Below are 21,259 nucleotides of genomic sequence, written 5' to 3'. Positions count from 1 at the left end.
AACCCACTTTTTTTCCTATCCATAAAAATCAAAGATACTTTTTGGAATTATCTCTCCCAGCATTTGTGCATCCCCATTTTGCATGTTCAAAATTTTTTTTTTTTTCAAGTCCAAACTTGTGACTCCCATTTTTCCTCGTAAACAAAAAAGATATAAGATCGCAACAAAATGAAAATTTTAGAGATCAATTGTGCAAAAAAATTTGAAAACTATAATAATGAATAGAAAAATATTTGACGCACTAAAAATGAACCCCAAAATACATGTTTGGGAAATTCCACTAGTACAACCCCCTAATAATAGCTTGGTGGAATTTTATAGGAAAGGGACTTGTAACTGATCCCAACATGCTTTAAGTGTGGTGGGTGTGCATGCCACAAGCATGTTGAGGGTGCAAGTGGCCAAAAATTTGGGGGGGTAGAAAAAGTTGAATTCTCAAGTGGTTGGATATTTACCAGAGCCAAACAACCCACTTTTTTTCCTATCCTTAAAAATCACAGATACTTTTTGGAATTATCTCTCCCAGCATTTGTGCATCCCCTTTTTGGATGTTACAATTTTTTTTTTTTTTTCGGGTCCAATCTTGTGACTCCCATTTTTCCTCGTAAACAAAAAAGATATAAGATCGCAACAAAATGAAAATTTTAGAGCTCATCATGTGTCTAAAAAAATTTGAAAACTATAATAATGAATAGAAAATTATTTCACGCAGTAAAAATGAACCCCAAAATCCATGTTTGGGGAATTCCACTAGTACAACCCCCTAATAATAGCTTGGTGGAATTTTATAGGAAAGGGACTTGTAACTGATCCCAACATTCTTTAAGTGTGGTGGGTGTGCATGCCACAAGCATGTTGAGGATGCAAGTGGCCAAAAAATTAGGGGGGGTAGAAAATGTTGAATTCGCAAGTGGTTGGATATTTACCAGAGCCAAACAAGCCACTTTTTTGCCTATCATTAAAAATCACAGATACTTTTTGGAATTATCTCTCCCAGCATTTGTGCATCCCCATTATGGATGTTCAAATTTTATTTTATTTTTCAGGTCCAAACTGGTGACTCCTATTTTTCCTCGTAAAAAAAAAAATATAAGATCGCAACAAAATGAAAATTTTAGAGCTCATCATGTGTGCAAAAAAATTTGAAAACTATAATAATGAGTAGAAAATTATTTCACGCACTAAAAAAGAACCCCAAAATCCATGTTTGGGAAATTCCACTAGTACAACCCCCAAATAATAGCTTGGTGGAATTTTATAGGAACGGGACTTGTAACTGATCCCAACATGCTTTAAGTGTGGTGGGTGTGCATGCCACAAGCATGTTGAGGATGCAAGTGGCAAAAAATTAGGGGGGGTAGAAAAAGTTGAATTCTCAAGTGGTTGGATATTTACAAGAGGAAAAAACAACCCACTTTTTTTGCTTATCCTTAAAAATAACAGATACTTTTTGGAATTATCTCTCCCAGCATTTGTGCATCCCCATTTTGGATGTTCAAATTTTTTTTTTTTTTCAGGTCCAACCTTGTGACTCCCATTTTTCCTCGTAAACAAAAAAGATATAAGATCGCAACAAAATGAAAATTTTAGAGCTCATGTGTGCAAAAAAATTTGAAAACTATAATAATGAATAGAAAATTATTTCACGAACTAAAAATGAACCCCAAAATCCATGTTTGGGAAATTCCACTAGAACAACCCCCTAATAATAGCTTGGCGGAATTTTATAGGGAAGGGACTTGTAACTGATCCCAACATGCTTTAAGTGTGGTGGGTGTGCATGCCACAAGCATGTTGAGGATGCAAGTGGCCAAAAATTAGGGGGGGTAGAAAAAGTTGAATTCTCAAGTGGTTGGATATTTACCAGCGCCAAACAACCCACTTTTTTTGCCTATCCTTAAAAATCACAGATACTTTTTAGAATTATCTCTCCCAGCACTTGGGCATCCCCGTTTGGGATGTTCAAATTTTTTTTTTTTTTTCAGGTCCAAACTTGTGACTCCCATTTTTCCTCGTAAACAAAAAAGATATAAGATCGCAACAAAATGAAAATTTTAGAGCTCTTGTGTGCAAAAAAATTGGAAAACTATAATAATGAATGGAAAATTATTTCACGCACTAAAAATGAACCCCAAAATCCATGTTTGGGAAACTCCACTATTACAACCCTCTAATAATGGCTTGGTGGAATTTTATAGGAAAGGGACTTGTCACTAATCCCAACATGCTTTAAGTGTGGTGGGTGTGCATGCCTCAAGCATGTTGAGGATGCAAGTGGCCAAAAAATTAGGGGGGGTAGAAAAAGTTGAATTCTCAAGTGGTTGGATATTTACCGGAGCCAAACTACCCACTTTTTTGCCTATCCTTAAAAATCACAGATACTTTTTGGAATTATCTCTCCCAGCATTTGTGCATCCCCATTTTGGATGTTCAAATTTTTTTTTTTTTCAGGTCCAAACTTGTGACTCCCATTTTTCCTCGTAAACAAAAAAGATATAAGATTGCAACAAAATGAAAATTTTTGAGTTCATGTGTGCAAAAAAATTTGAAAACTATAATAATGAATAAAAAATTATTTCACGCACTAAAAATGAACCCAAAAATCCATGTTTGGGAAATTCCACTAGTACAACCCCCTAATAATAGCTTGGTGGAATTTTATAGGAAAGGGACTTGTAACTGATCCCAACATGCTTTAAGTGTGGTGGGTGTGCAGGCCACAAGCACGTAGAGGATGCAAGTGGCCAAAAATTAGGGGGGGTAGAAAAAGTTGAATACTCAAGTGGTTGGATATTTACCAGAGCCAAACAACCCACTTTTTTGCCTATCCTTAAAAATCACAGATACTTTTAGGAATTATCTCTCCCAGCATTTGTGCATCCGCATTTTGGATGTTCAATTTTTTTTTTTTTCAGGTCCAAAGTTGTGACTCCCATTTTTCCTCGTAAACAAAAAAGATATAAGATCGCAACAAAATGAAAATTTTAGAGTTCATGTGTGCAAAAAAATTTGAAAACTATAATAATGAATAGAAAATGATTTCACGCACTAAAAATGAACCCCAAAATCCATGTTTGGGAAATTCCAATAGAAGAACCCCCTAATAATAGCTTGGTGGAATTTTATAGGAAAGGGACTTGTAACTGATCCCAACTTGCTTTTAGTGTGGTGGGTGTGCATGCCACAAGAACGTTGAGGATGCATGTGGCCAAAAATTAGGGGGGGTAGAAAAAGTTGAATTCTCAAGTGGTTGCATATTTACCAGAGCCAAACAACCCACTTTTTTGCCTATCCTTAAAAATCACAGATACTTTTTGGAATTATCTCTCCCAGCATTTCTGCATCCCCATATTGGATGTTCAAATTTTTTTTTTTTTTCAGGTCCAAAACTTGTGACTCCCATTTTTCCTCGTAAACAAAAAAGATATAAGATCGCAACAAAATGAAAATTTTAGAGTTCATGTGTGCAAAAAAATTTTAAAACTATAATAATGAATAGAAAATTTTTTCACGCACTAAAAATGAACCCCAAAATCCATGTTTGGGAAATTCCACTAGTACAACCCCCTTATAATAGCTTGGTGGAATTTTATAGGAAAGGGACTTGTAACTGATCCCAACATGCTTTAAGTGTAGTTGGTGTGCATGCCACAAGCACGATAAGGATGCAAGTGGCCAAAAATTAAGGGGGGTCGAAAAAGTTGAATTCTCAAGTGGTTGGATATTTACCAGAGCCAAACAACCAACTTTGTTGCCTATCCTTAAAAATCACAGATACTTTTTAGAATTATCTCTCCCAGCATTTGTGCATCCCCATTTTGGATGTTCAAAATTTTTTTTTTTTTCAGGTCCAAACTTGTGACTCCCATTTTTCCTCGTAAACAAAAAAGATATAAGATCGCAACAAAATGAAAATTTTAGAGTTCATGTGTGCAAAAAAATTTGAAAACTATCATAATGAATAGAAAATTATTTCACGCACTAAAAATGAACCCCAAAATCCATGTTTGGGAAATTCCACTAGTACAACCCCCTAACCCCTAATAATATCTTGGAGGAATTTTATAGGAAAAGGACTTTTAACTGATCCCAACATGCTTTAAGTGTGGTGGGTGTGCATGCCACAAGCACGTTGAGGATGCAAGTGGCCAAAAATTAAGGGGGGTAGAAAAAGTTGAATTCTCAAGTGGTTGGATATTTACCAGAGCCAAACAACCCACTTTTTTGCCTACTCTTAAAAATCACAGATACTTTTTGGAATTATCTCTCCCAGCATTTGTGCATCCCCATTTTGGATGTTCAAATTTTTTTTTTTTCAGGTCCAAACTTGTGACTCCAATTTTTCCTCGTAAACAAAAAAGATATAAAATCGCAACAAAATGAAAATTTTAGAGTTCATGTGTGCAAAAAAATTTGAAAACTATAATAATGAATAGAAAATTATTTCACGCACTAAAAGGGAACCCCAAAATCCATGTTTGGGAAATTCCACTAGTACAACCCCCTAATTATAGCTTGGTGGAATTTTATAGGAAAGGGACTTGGAACTGATCCCAACATGCTTTAAGTGTGGTGGGTGTGCATGCCACCAGCACGTTGAGGATGCAAGTGGCCAAAAATTAGGGGGGGTAGAAAAAGTTAAATTCTCAAGTGGTTGGATATTTACCAGAGCCAAACAACCTACTTTTTTGCCTATCCTTAAAAATCACAGATACTTCTAGGAATTATCTCTCCCAGCATTTGTCCATCCCCATTTTGGATGATCAAAAAATTTTTTTTTTTCAGGTCCAAACTTGTGACTCCCATTTTTCCTCGTAAACAAAAAAGATATAAGATCGCAACAAAATGAAAATTTTAGAGTTCATGGGTGGAAACAAATTTGAAAACTATAATAATGAATAGAAAATTATTTCACGCACTAAAAATGAACCCCAAAATCCAAGTTTTGGAAATTCCACTAGTACAACCCCCTAATAATAGCTTGGTGGAATTTTATAGGAAAGGGACTTGTAACTGATCCCAACATGCTTTTAGTGTGGTGGGTGTGCATGCCACAAGAACGTTGAGGATGCATGTGGCCAAAAATTAGGGGGGGTAGAAAAAGTTGAATTCTCAAGTGGTTGGATATTCACCAGAGCCAAACAACCCAATTTTTTGCCTATCCTTAAAAATCACAGATACTTTTTGCAATTATCTCTCCCAGCATTTCTGCATCCCCATTTTGGATGTTCAAATTTTTTTTTTTTCAGGGCCAATCTTCGGACTCCCATTTTTCCTCGTAAACGAAAAAGATATAAGATCGCAACAAAATGAAAATTTTAGAGTTCATGTGTGCAAAAAATATTTGAAAACTATACTAATGAATAGAAAATTATTTCACGCACTAAAAATGAACCCCAAAATCCATGTTTGGGAAATTCCACTAGTACAACCCCCTAATAATAGCCTGGTGGAATTTTATAGGAAAGGGACTTGTAACTGATCCCAACATGCTTTAAGTGTGGTGGGTGTGCATGCCACAAGCATGTTGAGGATGCAAGTTGCCAAAAATTAGGGGGGGTAGAAAAAAGTTGAATTCTGGAGTGGTTGGATATTTACCAGAGCCAAACAACCAACTTTTTTGCCTATCCTTAAAAATCACAGATACTTTTTAGAATTATCTCTCCCAGCATTTGTGCATCCCCATTTTGGATGTTCAAAATTTTTTTTTTTTCAGGTCCAAACTTGTGACTCCCATTTTTCCTCGTAAACAAAAAAGATATAAGATCGGAACAAAATGAAAATTTTAGAGTTCATGTGTGCAAACAAATTTGAAAACTATAATAATGAATAGAAAATTATATCACGCACTAAAAATGAACCCCAAAATCCATGTTTGGGAAATTCCACTAGTACAACCCCCTAATAATATCTTGGAGGAATTTTATAGGAAAAGGACTTTTAACTGATCCCAACATGCTTTAAGTGTGGTGGGTGTGCATGCCACAAGCACGTTGAGGATGCAAGTGGCCAAAAATTAAGGGGGGTAGAAAAAGTTGAATTCTCAAGTGGTTGGATATTTACCAGAGCCAAACAACCCACTTTTTTGCCTATCCTTAAAAATCACAGATACTTTTTGGAATTATCTCTCCCAGCATTTGTGCATCCCCATTTTGGATGTTCAAATTTTTTTTTTTTCAGGTCCAAACTTGTGACTCCAATTTTTCCTCGTAAACAAAAAAGATATAAGATCGCAACAAAATGAAAATTTTAGAGTTCATGTGTGCAAAAAAATTTGAAAACTATAATAATGAATAGAAAATTATTTCACGCACTAAAAGGGAACCCCAAAATCCATGTTTGGGAAATTCCACTAGTACAACCCCCTAATTATAGCTTGGTGGAATTTTATAGGAAAGGGACTTGTAACTGATCCCAACATGCTTTAAGTGTGGTGGGTGTGCATGCCACCAGCACGTTGAGGATGCAAGTGGCCAAAAATTAGGGGGGGTAGAAAAAGTTAAATTCTCAAGTGGTTGGATATTTACCAGAGCCAAACAACCTACTTTTTTGCCTACCCTTAAAAATCACAGATACTTCTAGGAATTATCTCTCCCAGCATTTGTCCAACCCCATTTTGGATGATCAAAAATTTTTTTTTTTTCAGGTCCAAACTTGTGACTCCCATTTTTCCTCGTAAACAAAAAAGATATAAGATCGCAACAAAATGAAAATTTTAGAGTTTATGTGTGCAAACAAATTTGAAAACTATAATAATGAATAGAAAATTATTTCACGCACTAAAAATGAACCCCAAAATCCAAGTTTTGGAAATTCCACTAGTGCAACCCCCTAATAATAGCTTGGTGGAATTTTATAGGAAAGGGACTTGTAACTGATCCCAACATGTTTTATGTGTGGTGGGTGTGCATGCCACAAGCATGTTGAGGATGCAAGTTGCCAAAAATTAGGGGGGGGGGGGGGGGGGGGGGGGGGGGGGGGGGGGTAGAAAAAGTTGAATTCTCAAGTGGTTGGATATTCACCAGAGCCAAACAACCCAATTTTTTGCCTATCCTTAAAAATCACAGATACTTTTTGCAATTATCTCTCCCAGCATTTCTGCATCCCCATTTTGGATGTTCAAATTTTTTTTTTTTCAGGTCCAATCTTCTGACTCCCCTTTTTCCTCGTAAACGAAAAAGATATAAGATCGCAACGAAATGAAAATTTTAGAGTTCATGTGTGCAAAAAATATTTGAAAACTATACTAATGAATAGAAAATTATTTCACGCACTAAAAATGAACCCCAAAATCCATGTTTGGGAAATTCCACTAGTACAACCCCCTTATAATAGCTTGGAGGAATTTTATAGGAAAGGCACTTGTAACTGATCCCAACATGCTTTAAGTGTGGTTGGTGTGCATGCCACAAGCACGATGAGGATGCAAGTGGCCAAAAATTAGGGGGGGTCGAAAAAGTTGAATTCTCAAGTGGTTGGATATTTACCAGAGCTAAACAACAAACTTTTTTGCCTATCCTTAAAAATCACAGATACTTTTTAGAATTATCTCTCCCAGCATTTGTGCATCCCGATTTTGCATGTTCAAAAATTTTTTTTTTTAGGTCCAAACTTGTGACTCCCATTTTTCCTCGTAAACAAAAAAGATAAAAGATCGGAACAAAATGAAAATTTTAGAGTTCATGTGTGCAAAAAAATTTGAAAACTATAATAATGAATAGAAAATTATTTCACGCACTAAAAATGAACCGCAAACTCCATGTTTGGGAAATTCCACTAGTACAACCCCCTAATAATAGCTTGGTGGAATTTTATAGGAAAAGGACTTTTAATTGATCCCAACATGCTTTAAGTGTAGTGGGTGTGCATGCCACAAGCACGTTGAGGATGCAAGTGGCCAAAAATTAGGGGGGGCAGAAAAAGTTGAAATATCAAGTGGTTGGATATTTACCAGAGCCAAACAACCCACTTTTTTGCCTATCATTAAAAATCACAGATACTTTTTGGAATTATCTCTCCCAGCATTTGTGCATCCCCATTTTGGATGTTCAAATTTTTTTTTTTTTCAGGTCCAAACTTGTGACTCCGATTTTTCCTCGTAAACAAAAAAGATATAAGATCGCAACAAAATGAAAATTTTAGAGTTCATGTGTGCAAAAAAATTTGAAAACTATAATAATGAATAGAAAATTATTTCACGCACTAAAAGGGAACCCCAAAATCCATGTTTGGGAAATTCCACTAGTACAACCCCCTAATTATAGCTTGGTGGAATTTTATAGGAAAGGGACTTGTAACTGATCCCAACATGCTTTAAGTGTGGTGGGTGTGCATGCCACCAGCACGTTGAGGATGCAAGTGGCCAAAAATTAGGGGGGGTAGAAAAAGTTAAATTCTCAAGTGGTTGGATATTTACCAGAGCCAAACAACCTACTTTTTTGCCTACCCTTAAAAATCACAGATACTTCTAGGAATTATCTCTCCCAGCATTTGTCCAACCCCATTTTGGATGATCAAAAATTTTTTTTTTTTCAGGTCCAAACTTGTGACTCCCATTTTTCCTCGTAAACAAAAAAGATATAAGATCGCAACAAAATGAAAATTTTAGAGTTTATGTGTGCAAACAAATTTGAAAACTATAATAATGAATAGAAAATTATTTCACGCACTAAAAATGAACCCCAAAATCCAAGTTTTGGAAATTCCACTAGTGCAACCCCCTAATAATAGCTTGGTGGAATTTTATAGGAAAGGGACTTGTAACTGATCCCAACATGTTTTATGTGTGGTGGGTGTGCATGCCACAAGCATGTTGAGGATGCAAGTTGCCAAAAATTAGGGGGGGGGGGGGGGGGGGGGGGGGGGGTAGAAAAAGTTGAATTCTCAAGTGGTTGGATATTCACCAGAGCCAAACAACCCAATTTTTTGCCTATCCTTAAAAATCACAGATACTTTTTGCAATTATCTCTCCCAGCATTTCTGCATCCCCATTTTGGATGTTCAAATTTTTTTTTTTTCAGGTCCAATCTTCTGACTCCCCTTTTTCCTCGTAAACGAAAAAGATATAAGATCGCAACGAAATGAAAATTTTAGAGTTCATGTGTGCAAAAAATATTTGAAAACTATACTAATGAATAGAAAATTATTTCACGCACTAAAAATGAACCCCAAAATCCATGTTTGGGAAATTCCACTAGTACAACCCCCTTATAATAGCTTGGAGGAATTTTATAGGAAAGGGACTTGTAACTGATCCCAACATGCTTTAAGTGTGGTTGGTGTGCATGCCACAAGCACGATGAGGATGCAAGTGGCCAAAAATTAGGGGGGGTCGAAAAAGTTGAATTCTCAAGTGGTTGGATATTTACCAGAGCTAAACAACAAACTTTTTTGCCTATCCTTAAAAATCACAGATACTTTTTAGAATTATCTCTCCCAGCATTTGTGCATCCCGATTTTGCATGTTCAAAAATTTTTTTTTTTAGGTCCAAACTTGTGACTCCCATTTTTCCTCGTAAACAAAAAAGATAAAAGATCGGAACAAAATGAAAATTTTAGAGTTCATGTGTGCAAAAAAATTTGAAAACTATAATAATGAATAGAAAATTATTTCACGCACTAAAAATGAACCGCAAACTCCATGTTTGGGAAATTCCACTAGTACAACCCCCTAATAATAGCTTGGTGGAATTTTATAGGAAAAGGACTTTTAATTGATCCCAACATGCTTTAAGTGTAGTGGGTGTGCATGCCACAAGCACGTTGAGGATGCAAGTGGCCAAAAATTAGGGGGGGCAGAAAAAGTTGAAATATCAAGTGGTTGGATATTTACCAGAGCCAAACAACCCACTTTTTTGCCTATCATTAAAAATCACAGATACTTTTTGGAATTATCTCTCCCAGCATTTGTGCATCCCCATTTTGGATGTTCAAATTTTTTTTTTTTTCAGGTCCAAACTTGTGACTCCGATTTTTCCTCGTAAACAAAAAAGATATAAGATTGCAACAAAATGAAAACTTTAGAGTTCATGTGTGCAAAAAAATTTGAAAACTATAATAATGAATAGAAAATTATTTCACGCACTAAAAATGAACCCCAAAATCCAAGTTTGGGAAATTCCACTAGTACAACCCCCTAATAATAGCTTGGTGGAATTTTATAGGAAAGGGACTTGTAACTGATCCCAACATGCTTTATGTGTGGTGGGTGTGCATGCCACAAGCATGTTGAGGATGCAAGTGGCCAAAAATTAGGGGGGGGTAGAAAAAGTTGAATTCTCAAGTGGTTGGATATTTACCAGAGCCAAACAACCCACTTTTTTGCCTATCCTTAAAAATCACAGTTACTTTTTGCAATTTTCTCTCCCAGCATTTGTGCATCCCCATTTTGGATGTTCAAATTTTTTTTTTTCAGGTCCAAACTTCTGACTCCCATTTTTCCTCGTAAAGGAAAAAGATATAAGATCGCAACAAAATGAAAATTTTAGAGTTCATGTGTGCAAAAAAATTTGAAAACTATACTAATGAATAGAAAATGATTTCACACACTAAAAATGAACCCCAAAATCCATGTTTGGGAAATTCCACTGGTACAACCCCCTAATAATAGCTTGGTGGAATTTTATAGGAAAGCGACTTATAACTGATCCCAACATGCTTTAAGTGTGGTGGGTGTGCATGCCACAAGCATGTTGAGGATGCAAGTGGCCAAAAATTAGGGGGGGTAGAAAAAAGTTGAATTCTCAAGTGGTTGGATATTTACCAAAGCCAAACAACCCACTTTTTTGCCTATCCATAAAAATCAGAGATTCTTTTTGGAATTATCTCTCCCAGCATTTGTGCATCCCCATTTTGGATGTTCAAATTTTTTTTCTTTTTTCAGGTCCAAACTGGTGACTCCCATTTTTCCTCGTAAACAAAAAAGATATAAGATCGCAACAAAATGAAAATTTTAGAGCTCATCATGTGTGCAAAAAAATTTGAAAACAATAATAATGAATAGAAAATTATTTCACGCACTAAAAATGAACCCCAAAATCCATGGTTGGGAAATTCCACTGGTACAACCCCCTAATAATAGCTTGGTGGAATTTTATAGGAAAGGGACTTGTAACTGATCCCAACATCCTTTAAGTGTGGTGGGTGTGCATGCCACAAGCATGTTGAGGATGCAAGTGGCCAAAAAATTAGGGGGGGTAGCAAAAGTTGAATTCTCAAGTGGTTGGATATTTACTAGAGCCAAACAACCCACTTTTTTGCCTATCCTTAAAAATCACAGATACTTTTTGGAATAATCTCTCCCAGCATTTGTGCATCCCCATTTTGGATGTTCAAAATTTTTTTTTTCAGGTCCAATCTTGTCACTCCCATTTTTCCACGTAAACAAAAAAGATATAAGATCGCAACAAAATGAAAATTTTAGAGCTCATCATGTGTGCAAAAAAATTTGAAAACTATAATAATGAATAGAAAATTATTTCACGAACTAAAAATGAACCCCAAAATCCATGTTTGGGAAATTCCACTAGTACAACCCCCTAATAATAGGTTGGTGGAATTTTATAGGAAAGAGACTTTTAACTGATCCCAACATGCTTTAAGTGTGGTGGGCGTGCATGCCACAAGCATGTTGAGGATTCAAGTGGCCAAAAAATTAGGGAGGGTAGAAAAAGTTGAATTCTCAAGTGGTTGGATATTTACCAAAGCCAAACAACCCACTTTTTTGCCTATCCTTAAAAATCACAGATACTTTTTGGAATAATCTCTCCTAGCATTTGCGCATCCCCATTTTGGAAGTTCAAAAATTTTTTTTTTTTTTCAGGTCCAAACTTGTGACTCCCATTTTTCCTCGTAAACAAAAAACATATAAGATCGCAACAAAATAAAAATTTTAGAGCTCATCATGTGTGCAAAAAATTTTGAAAACTATAATAATGAATAGAAAATTATTTCACGCACTAAAAATGAACTCCAAAATCCATGTTTGGGAAATTCCACTAGTACAACCCCCTAATAATAGCTTGGTGGAATTTTATAGGAAAGGGACTTGTAACTGATCCCAACATGCTTTAAGTGTGGTGGGTGTGCATGCCACAAGCATGTTGAGGATGCAAGTGGCCAAAAAATTAGGTGGGGTAGAAAAAGTTGAATTCTCGACTGGTTGGATATTTACCAGAGCAAAACAACCCACTTTTTTGCCTATCCTTAAAAATCACAGATACTTTTTGGAATTATCTCTCCCAGCATTTGTACATCCCCATTTTGGATGTTCAATTTTTTTTATTTTTTTTTCGGGTCCTAACTTGTGACTCCCATTTTTCTTCGTAAACAAAAAAGATATAAGATCGCAACAAAATGAAAATTTTAGAGCTCATCATGTGTGCAAAAAATTTTGAAAACTATAATAATGAATAGAAAATTATTTCACACACTAAAAATGAACCCCAAAATCCTTGTTCGGGAAATTCCACTAGTACAACCCCCTAATAATAGCTTGGTGGAATTTTATAGGAAAGGGACTTGTAACTGATCCCAACATGCTTTCAGAGTGGTGGGTGTGCATGACACAAACATGTTGAGGATGCAAGTGGCCAAAAAATTAGGGGGGGTAGAAAAAGTTGAATTCTCAAGTGGTTGGATATTTACTAGAGCCAAACAACCCACTTTTTTGCCTATCCTTAAAAATCACAGATACTTTTTGGAATTATCTCTTCCAGCATTTGTCCATCCCATTTTGCATGTTCAATTTTTTTTTTTTTTTCAGGTCCAAACTTGTGACTCCCATTTATCCTCGTAAACAAAAAAGATATAAGATCGCAACAAAATGAAAATTTTAGAGCTCATCATGTGTGCAAAAAAATTTGAAAACTATAATAATGAATAGAAAATTATTTCACGCACTAAAAATGAACCCCAAAATCCATGTTTGGGAAATTCCACTAGTACAACCCCCTAATAATAGCTTGGTGGAATTTTATAGGAAAGGGACTTGTAACTGATCCCAACATGCTTTAAGTGTGGTGGGTGTGCATGCCACAAGCATGTTGAGGATGCAAGTGGCCAAAAAATTAGGGGGGGTACAAAAAGTTGAATTCTCAAGTGGTTGGATATTTACTAGAGCCAAACAACCCAATTTTTTGCCTATCCTTAAAAATCACAGATACTTTTTGGAATTACCTCTCCCAGCATTTGTGCATCCCCATTTTGCATGTTAAAATATTTTTTTTTTCATGTCCAAACTTGTGACTCCCATTTTTCCTCGTAAACATAAAAATATAAGATCGCAACAAAATGTAAATTTTAGAGCTCATCATGTGTGCAAAAAATTTTGAAAACTATAATAATGTATAGAAAATTACTTCACGCACTAAAACTGAACCCCAAAATCCATGTTTGGGAAATTCCACTTGTACAAACCCCTAATAATAGCTTGGTGGAATTTTATAGGAAAGGGACTTGTAACTGATCCCAACATGCTTTAAGTGTGGTGGGTGTGCATGTCACAAGCATGTTGAGGATGCAAGTGGCCAAAAAATTAGGGGGGGTAGAAAAAGTTGAATTCTCAAGTGGTTGAATATTTACCAGAGCCAAACAACCCACTTTTTTTGGCCATCCTTAAAAATCACAGATACTTTTTGGAATTATCTCTCCCAGAATTTAGCATCCTCATTTTGGATGTTCAATTTTTTTTTTTTTCAGGTCCAAACTTGTGACTCCCATTTTTCCTCGTAAAGGAAAAAGATATAAGATCGCAACAAAATGAAAATTTTAGAGTTCATGTGTGCAAAAAAATTTGAAAACTATACTAATGAATAGAAAATGATTTCACACACTAAAAATGAACCCCAAAATCCATGTTTGGGAAATTCCACTGGTACAACCCCCTAATAATAGCTTGGTGGAATTTTATAGGAAAGGGACTTATAACTGATCCCAACATGCTTTAAGTGTGGTGGGTGTGCATGCCACAAGCATGTTGAGGATGCAAGTGGCCAAAAATTAGGGGGGGTAGAAAAAAGTTGAATTCTCAAGTGGTTGGATATTTACCAAAGCCAAACAACCCACTTTTTTGCCTATCCATAAAAATCAGAGATTCTTTTTGGAATTATCTCTCCCAGCATTTGTGCATCCCCATTTTGGATGTTCAAATTTTTTTTCTTTTTTCAGGTCCAAACTGGTGACTCCCATTTTTCCTCGTAAACAAAAAAGATATAAGATCGCAACAAAATGAAAATTTTAGAGCTCATCATGTGTGCAAAAAAATTTGAAAACAATAATAATGAATAGAAAATTATTTCACGCACTAAAAATGAACCCCAAAATCCATGGTTGGGAAATTCCACTGGTACAACCCCCTAATAATAGCTTGGTGGAATTTTATAGGAAAGGGACTTGTAACTGATCCCAACATCCTTTAAGTGTGGTGGGTGTGCATGCCACAAGCATGTTGAGGATGCAAGTGGCCAAAAAATTAGGGGGGGTAGCAAAAGTTGAATTCTCAAGTGGTTGGATATTTACTAGAGCCAAACAACCCACTTTTTTGCCTATCCTTAAAAATCACAGATACTTTTTGGAATAATCTCTCCCAGCATTTGTGCATCCCCATTTTGGATGTTCAAAATTTTTTTTTTCAGGTCCAATCTTGTCACTCCCATTTTTCCACGTAAACAAAAAAGATATAAGATCGCAACAAAATGAAAATTTTAGAGCTCATCATGTGTGCAAAAAAATTTGAAAACTATAATAATGAATAGAAAATTATTTCACGAACTAAAAATGAACCCCAAAATCCATGTTTGGGAAATTCCACTAGTACAACCCCCTAATAATAGGTTGGTGGAATTTTATAGGAAAGAGACTTTTAACTGATCCCAACATGCTTTAAGTGTGGTGGGCGTGCATGCCACAAGCATGTTGAGGATTCAAGTGGCCAAAAAATTAGGGAGGGTAGAAAAAGTTGAATTCTCAAGTGGTTGGATATTTACCAAAGCCAAACAACCCACTTTTTTGCCTATCCTTAAAAATCACAGATACTTTTTGGAATAATCTCTCCTAGCATTTGCGCATCCCCATTTTGGAAGTTCAAAATTTTTTTTTTTTTTTCAGGTCCAAACTTGTGACTCCCATTTTTCCTCGTAAACAAAAAACATATAAGATCGCAACAAAATAAAAATTTTAGAGCTCATCATGTGTGCAAAAAATTTTGAAAACTATAATAATGAATAGAAAATTATTTCACGCACTAAAAATGAACTCCAAAATCCATGTTTGGGAAATTCCACTAGTACAACCCCCTAATAATAGCTTGGTGGAATTTTATAGGAAAGGGACTTGTAACTGATCCCAACATGCTTTAAGTGTGGTGGGTGTGCATGCCACAAGCATGTTGAGGATGCAAGTGGCCAAAAAATTAGGTGGGGTAGAAAAAGTTGAATTCTCGACTGGTTGGATATTTACCAGAGCAAAACAACCCACTTTTTTGCCTATCCTTAAAAATCACAGATACTTTTTGGAATTATCTCTCCCAGCATTTGTACATCCCCATTTTGGATGTTCAATTTTTTTTATTTTTTTTTCGGGTCCTAACTTGTGACTCCCATTTTTCTTCGTAAACAAAAAAGATATAAGATCGCAACAAAATGAAAATTTTAGAGCTCATCATGTGTGCAAAAAATTTTGAAAACTATAATAATGAATAGAAAATTATTTCACACACTAAAAATGAACCCCAAAATCCTTGTTCGGGAAATTCCACTAGTACAACCCCCTAATAATAGCTTGGTGGAATTTTATAGGAAAGGGACTTGTAACTGATCCCAACATGCTTTCAGAGTGGTGGGTGTGCATGACACAAACATGTTGAGGATGCAAGTGGCCAAAAAATTAGGGGGGGTAGAAAAAGTTGAATTCTCAAGTGGTTGGATATTTACTAGAGCCAAACAACCCACTTTTTTGCCTATCCTTAAAAATCACAGATACTTTTTGGAATTATCTCTTCCAGCATTTGTCCATCCCATTTTGCATGTTCAATTTTTTTTTTTTTTTCAGGTCCAAACTTGTGACTCCCATTTATCCTCGTAAACAAAAAAGATATAAGATCGCAACAAAATGAAAATTTTAGAGCTCATCATGTGTGCAAAAAAATTTGAAAACTATAATAATGAATAGAAAATTATTTCACGCACTAAAAATGAACCCCAAAATCCATGTTTGGGAAATTCCACTAGTACAACCCCCTAATAATAGCTTGGTGGAATTTTATAGGAAAGGGACTTGTAACTGATCCCAACATGCTTTAAGTGTGGTGGGTGTGCATGCCACAAGCATGTTGAGGATGCAAGTGGCCAAAAAATTAGGGGGGGTACAAAAAGTTGAATTCTCAAGTGGTTGGATATTTACTAGAGCCAAACAACCCAATTTTTTGCCTATCCTTAAAAATCACAGATACTTTTTGGAATTACCTCTCCCAGCATTTGTGCATCCCCATTTTGCATGTTAAAATATTTTTTTTTTCATGTCCAAACTTGTGACTCCCATTTTTCCTCGTAAACATAAAAATATAAGATCGCAACAAAATGTAAATTTTAGAGCTCATCATGTGTGCAAAAAATTTTGAAAACTATAATAATGTATAGAAAATTACTTCACGCACTAAAACTGAACCCCAAAATCCATGTTTGGGAAATTCCACTTGTACAAACCCCTAATAATAGCTTGGTGGAATTTTATAGGAAAGGGACTTGTAACTGATCCCAACATGCTTTAAGTGTGGTGGGTGTGCATGTCACAAGCATGTTGAGGATGCAAGTGGCCAAAAAATTAGGGGGGGTAGAAAAAGTTGAATTCTCAAGTGGTTGAATATTTACCAGAGCCAAACAACCCACTTTTTTTGGCCATCCTTAAAAATCACAGATACTTTTTGGAATTATCTCTCCCAGAATTTAGCATCCTCATTTTGGATGTTCAATTTTTTTTTTTTTCAGGTCCAAACTTGTGACTCCCATTTTTCCTCGTAAACAAAAAAGATATAAGATCGCAACAAAATGAAAATTTTAGAGCTCATCATGTGTGCAAAAAAATTTGAAAACAATAATAATGAATAGAAAATTATTTCACGCACTGAAAATGAACCCCAAAATCCATGGTTGGGAAATTCCATTGGTACAACCCCCTAATAATAGCTTGGTGGAATTTTATAGGAAAGGGACTTGTAACTGATCCCATAATCCTTTAAGTGTGGTGGTTGTGCATGCCACAAGCATGTTGAGGATGCAAGTGGCCAAAAAATTAGGGGGGGGTAGCAAAAGTTGAATTCTCAAGTGGTTGGATATTTACTAGAGCCAAACAACCCACTTTTTTGCCTATCCTTAAAAATCACATATTCTTTTTGGAATTATCTCTTCCAGCATTTGTGCATCCCCATTTTGGATGTTCAAATTTTTTTTTTTCAGGTCCAAACTTGTGACTCCCATTTTTCCTCGTAAACAAAAAAGATATCAGATCGCAACAAAATGAAAATTTTAGAGCTCATCATGTGTGCAAAAAATTTCGAAAACTGTAATAATGAATAGAAAATTATTTCACGCACTAAAAATGAACCCCAAAATCCATGTTTGGGAAAGTCCACTAGTACAACCCCCTAATAATAGCTTGGTGGAATTTTATAGGAAAGGGACTTGTAACTGATCCCAAAATGCTTTAAGTGTGGTGGGTGTGCATGCCACAAGCATGTTGAGGATGCAAGTGGCCAAAAAATTAGGGGGGGTAGAAAAAGTTGAATTCTCAAGTGGTTGGATATTTACCAGAGCCAAACAACCCAATTTTTTGCCTATCCTTAAAAATCACAGATTCTTTATGGAATTATCTCTCCCAGCGTTTGTGCATCCCCATTTTGGATGTACAAATTTTTATTTTTTTTCAGGTCCAAACCTGTGACTCCCATTTTTCCTCGTAAAAAAAAAAGATATAACATCGCAACAAAATGAAAATTTTAGAGCTCATCATGTGTGCAAAAAAATTTGAAAACTATAATAATGAATAGAAAAATATTTCACGCACTAAAACTGAACCCCAAAACCCATGATTGGGAAATTCCACGAGTACAACCCCCTAATAATAGCTTGGTGGAATTTTATAGGAAAGGGACTTGTAACTGATCCCAACATGCTTTAAGTGTGGTGGGTGTGCATGCCACAAGCATGGTGAGGATGCAAGTGGCCAAAAAATTAGGGGGGGGGGAGGGGGGGGGGGGGGGGGGGGGGGGGTAGAAAAAGTTGAATTCTCAAGTGGTTGGATATTTTCCAGAGCCAAACAAGCCACTTTTTTTGGCCATCCTTAAAAATCACAGATACTTTTTGGATTTATCTCTCCCAGCATTTGTGCATCCCCATTTTGGATGTTCAAATTTTTTTTTTTTTCAGGTCCAAACGTGTGACTCCCATTTTTCCACGTAAACAAAAAAGAAATAAGATCGCAACAAAATGAAAATTTTAGAGCTCATGTGTGCAAAAAAATTTGAAAACTATAATAATGAATATAAAATTATGTCACGCACTAAAATTGAACCCCAAAATCCATGTTTGCGAAATTCCACTAGTACAACCCCCTAATAATAGCTTGGTGGAATTTTATAGGAAAGGGACTTGTAACTGATCCCAACATGCTTTAAGTGTGGTGGGAGTGCATGTCACAAGCATGTTGAGGATGCAAGTGGCCAAAAAATTAGGGGGGGTAGAAAAAGTTGAATTCTCAAGTCGTTGGATATTTACAAGAGCCAAACAACCCACTTTTTTGCCTATCCTTAAAAATCACAGATACTTTTTGGAATTATCTCTCCCAGCATTTGTGCATCCCCATTTTGGATGTTAAAATTTTTTTTTTTCAGGTCCAAACATGTGACTCCCATTTTTCCTCGTAAACAAAAAAGATATAAGATCGCAACAAAATGAAAATTTTAGAGCTCATCATGTGTGCAAAAAAATTTGAAAACTATAATAATGAATAGAAAATTATTTCACGCACTAAAAATGAACCCCAAAATTCTTGTTTGGGAAATTCCACTAGTACAACCCCCTAATAATAGCTTGGTGGAATTTTATAGGAAAGGGACTTGTAACTGATCCCAACATGCTTTAAGTGTGGTGGGTGTGCATGCCACAAGCATATTGAGGATGCAACTGGCCAAAAAATTAGGGGGGGTAGAAAAAGTTGAATTCTCAAGTGGTTGGATATTTACTAGAGCCAAACAACCCAATTTTTTGCCTATCCTTAAAAATCACAGATACTTTTTGGAATTACCTCTCCCAGCATTTGTGCATCCCCATTTTGCATGTTAAAATATTTTTTTTTTCATGTCCAAACTTGTGACTCCCATTTTTCCTCGTAAACATAAAAATATAAGATCGCAACAAAATGTAAATTTTAGAGCTCATCATGTGTGCAAAAAATTTTGAAAACTATAATAATGTATAGAAAATTACTTCACGCACTAAAACTGAACCCCAAAATCCATGTTTGGGAAATTCCACTTGTACAAACCCCTAATAATAGCTTGGTGGAATTTTATAGGAAAGGGACTTGTAACTGATCCCAACATGCTTTAAGTGTGGTGGGTGTGCATGTCACAAGCATGTTGAGGATGCAAGTGGCCAAAAAATTAGGGGGGGTAGAAAAAGTTGAATTCTCAAGTGGTTGAATATTTACCAGAGCCAAACAACCCACTTTTTTTGGCCATCCTTAAAAATCACAGATACTTTTTGGAATTATCTCTCCCAGCATTTGTGCATCCTCATTTTGGATGTTCAATTTTTTTTTTTTTCAGGTCCAAACTTGTGACTCCCATTTTTCCTCGTAAACAAAAAAGATATAAGATCGCAACAAAATGAAAATTTTAGAGCTCATCATGTGTGCAAAAAAATTTGAAAACAATAATAATGAATAGAAAATTATTTCACGCACTGAAAATGAACCCCAAAATCCATGGTTGGGAAATTCCACTGGTACAACCCCCTAATAATAGCTTGGTGGAATTTTATAGGAAAGGGACTTGTAACTGATCCCATAATCCTTTAAGTGTGGTGGTTGTGCATGCCACAAGCATGTTGAGGATGCAAGTGGCCAAAAAATTAGGGGGGGGTAGCAAAAGTTGAATTCTCAAGTGGTTGGATATTTACTAGAGCCAAACAACCCACTTTTTTGCCTATCCTTAAAAATCACATATTCTTTTTGGAATTATCTCTTCCAGCATTTGTGCATCCCCATTTTGGATGTTCAAATTCTTTTTTTTTCAGGTCCAAACTTATGACTCCCATTTTTCCTCGTAAACAAAAAAGAAATCAGATCGCAACAAAATGAAAATTTTAGAGCTCATCATGTGTGCAAAAAATTTCGAAAACTGTAATAATGAATAGAAAATTATTTCACGCACTAAAAATGAACCCCAAAATCCATGTTTGGGAAAGTCCACTAGTACAACCCCCTAATAATAGCTTGGTGGAATTTTATAGGAAAGGGACTTGTAACTGATCCCAAAATGCTTTAAGTGTGGTGGGTGTGCATGCCACAAGCATGTTGAGGATGCAAGTGGCCAAAAAATTAGGGGGGGTAGAAAAAGTTGAATTCTCAAGTGGTTGGATATTTACCAGAGCCAAACAACCCAATTTTTTGCCTATCCTTAAAAATCACAGATTCTTTATGGAATTATCTCTCCCAGCGTTTGTGCATCCCCATTTTGGATGTACAAATTTTTATTTTTTTTCAGGTCCAAACCTGTGACTCCCATTTTTCCTCGTAAAAAAAAAAGATATAACATCGCAACAAAATGAAAATTTTAGAGCTCATCATGTGTGCAAAAAAATTTGAAAACTATAATAATGAATAGAAAAATATTTCACGCACTAAAACTGAACCCCAAAATCCATGATTGGGAAATTCCACTAGTACAACCCCCTAATAATAGCTTGGTGGAATTTTATAGGAAAGGGACTTGTAACTGATCCCAACATGCTTTAAGTGTGGTGGGTGTGCATGCCACAAGCATGGTGAGGATGCAAGTGGCCAAAAAATTAGGGGGGGGGGAGGGGGGGGGGGGGGGTAGAAAAAGTTGAATTCTCAAGTGGTTGGATATTTTCCAGAGCCAAACAAGCCACTTTTTTTGGCCATCCTTAAAAATCACAGATACTTTTTGGATTTATCTCTCCCAGCATTTGTGCATCCCCATTTTGGATGTTCAAATTTTTTTTTTTTTCAGGTCCAAACGTGT

The sequence above is a fragment of the Aristolochia californica genome, unplaced genomic scaffold, assembly GCF_029961685.1.
Source record: "Aristolochia californica isolate CCGP_79_NKW_82.1479 unplaced genomic scaffold, dmAriCali1.0.hap1 SCAF_3, whole genome shotgun sequence".
NCBI lineage: Eukaryota > Viridiplantae > Streptophyta > Magnoliopsida > Piperales > Aristolochiaceae > Aristolochia > Aristolochia californica.
The sequence above is the reverse complement of the archived record's forward strand: the minus strand, read 5'-3'. Positions refer to the sequence as shown.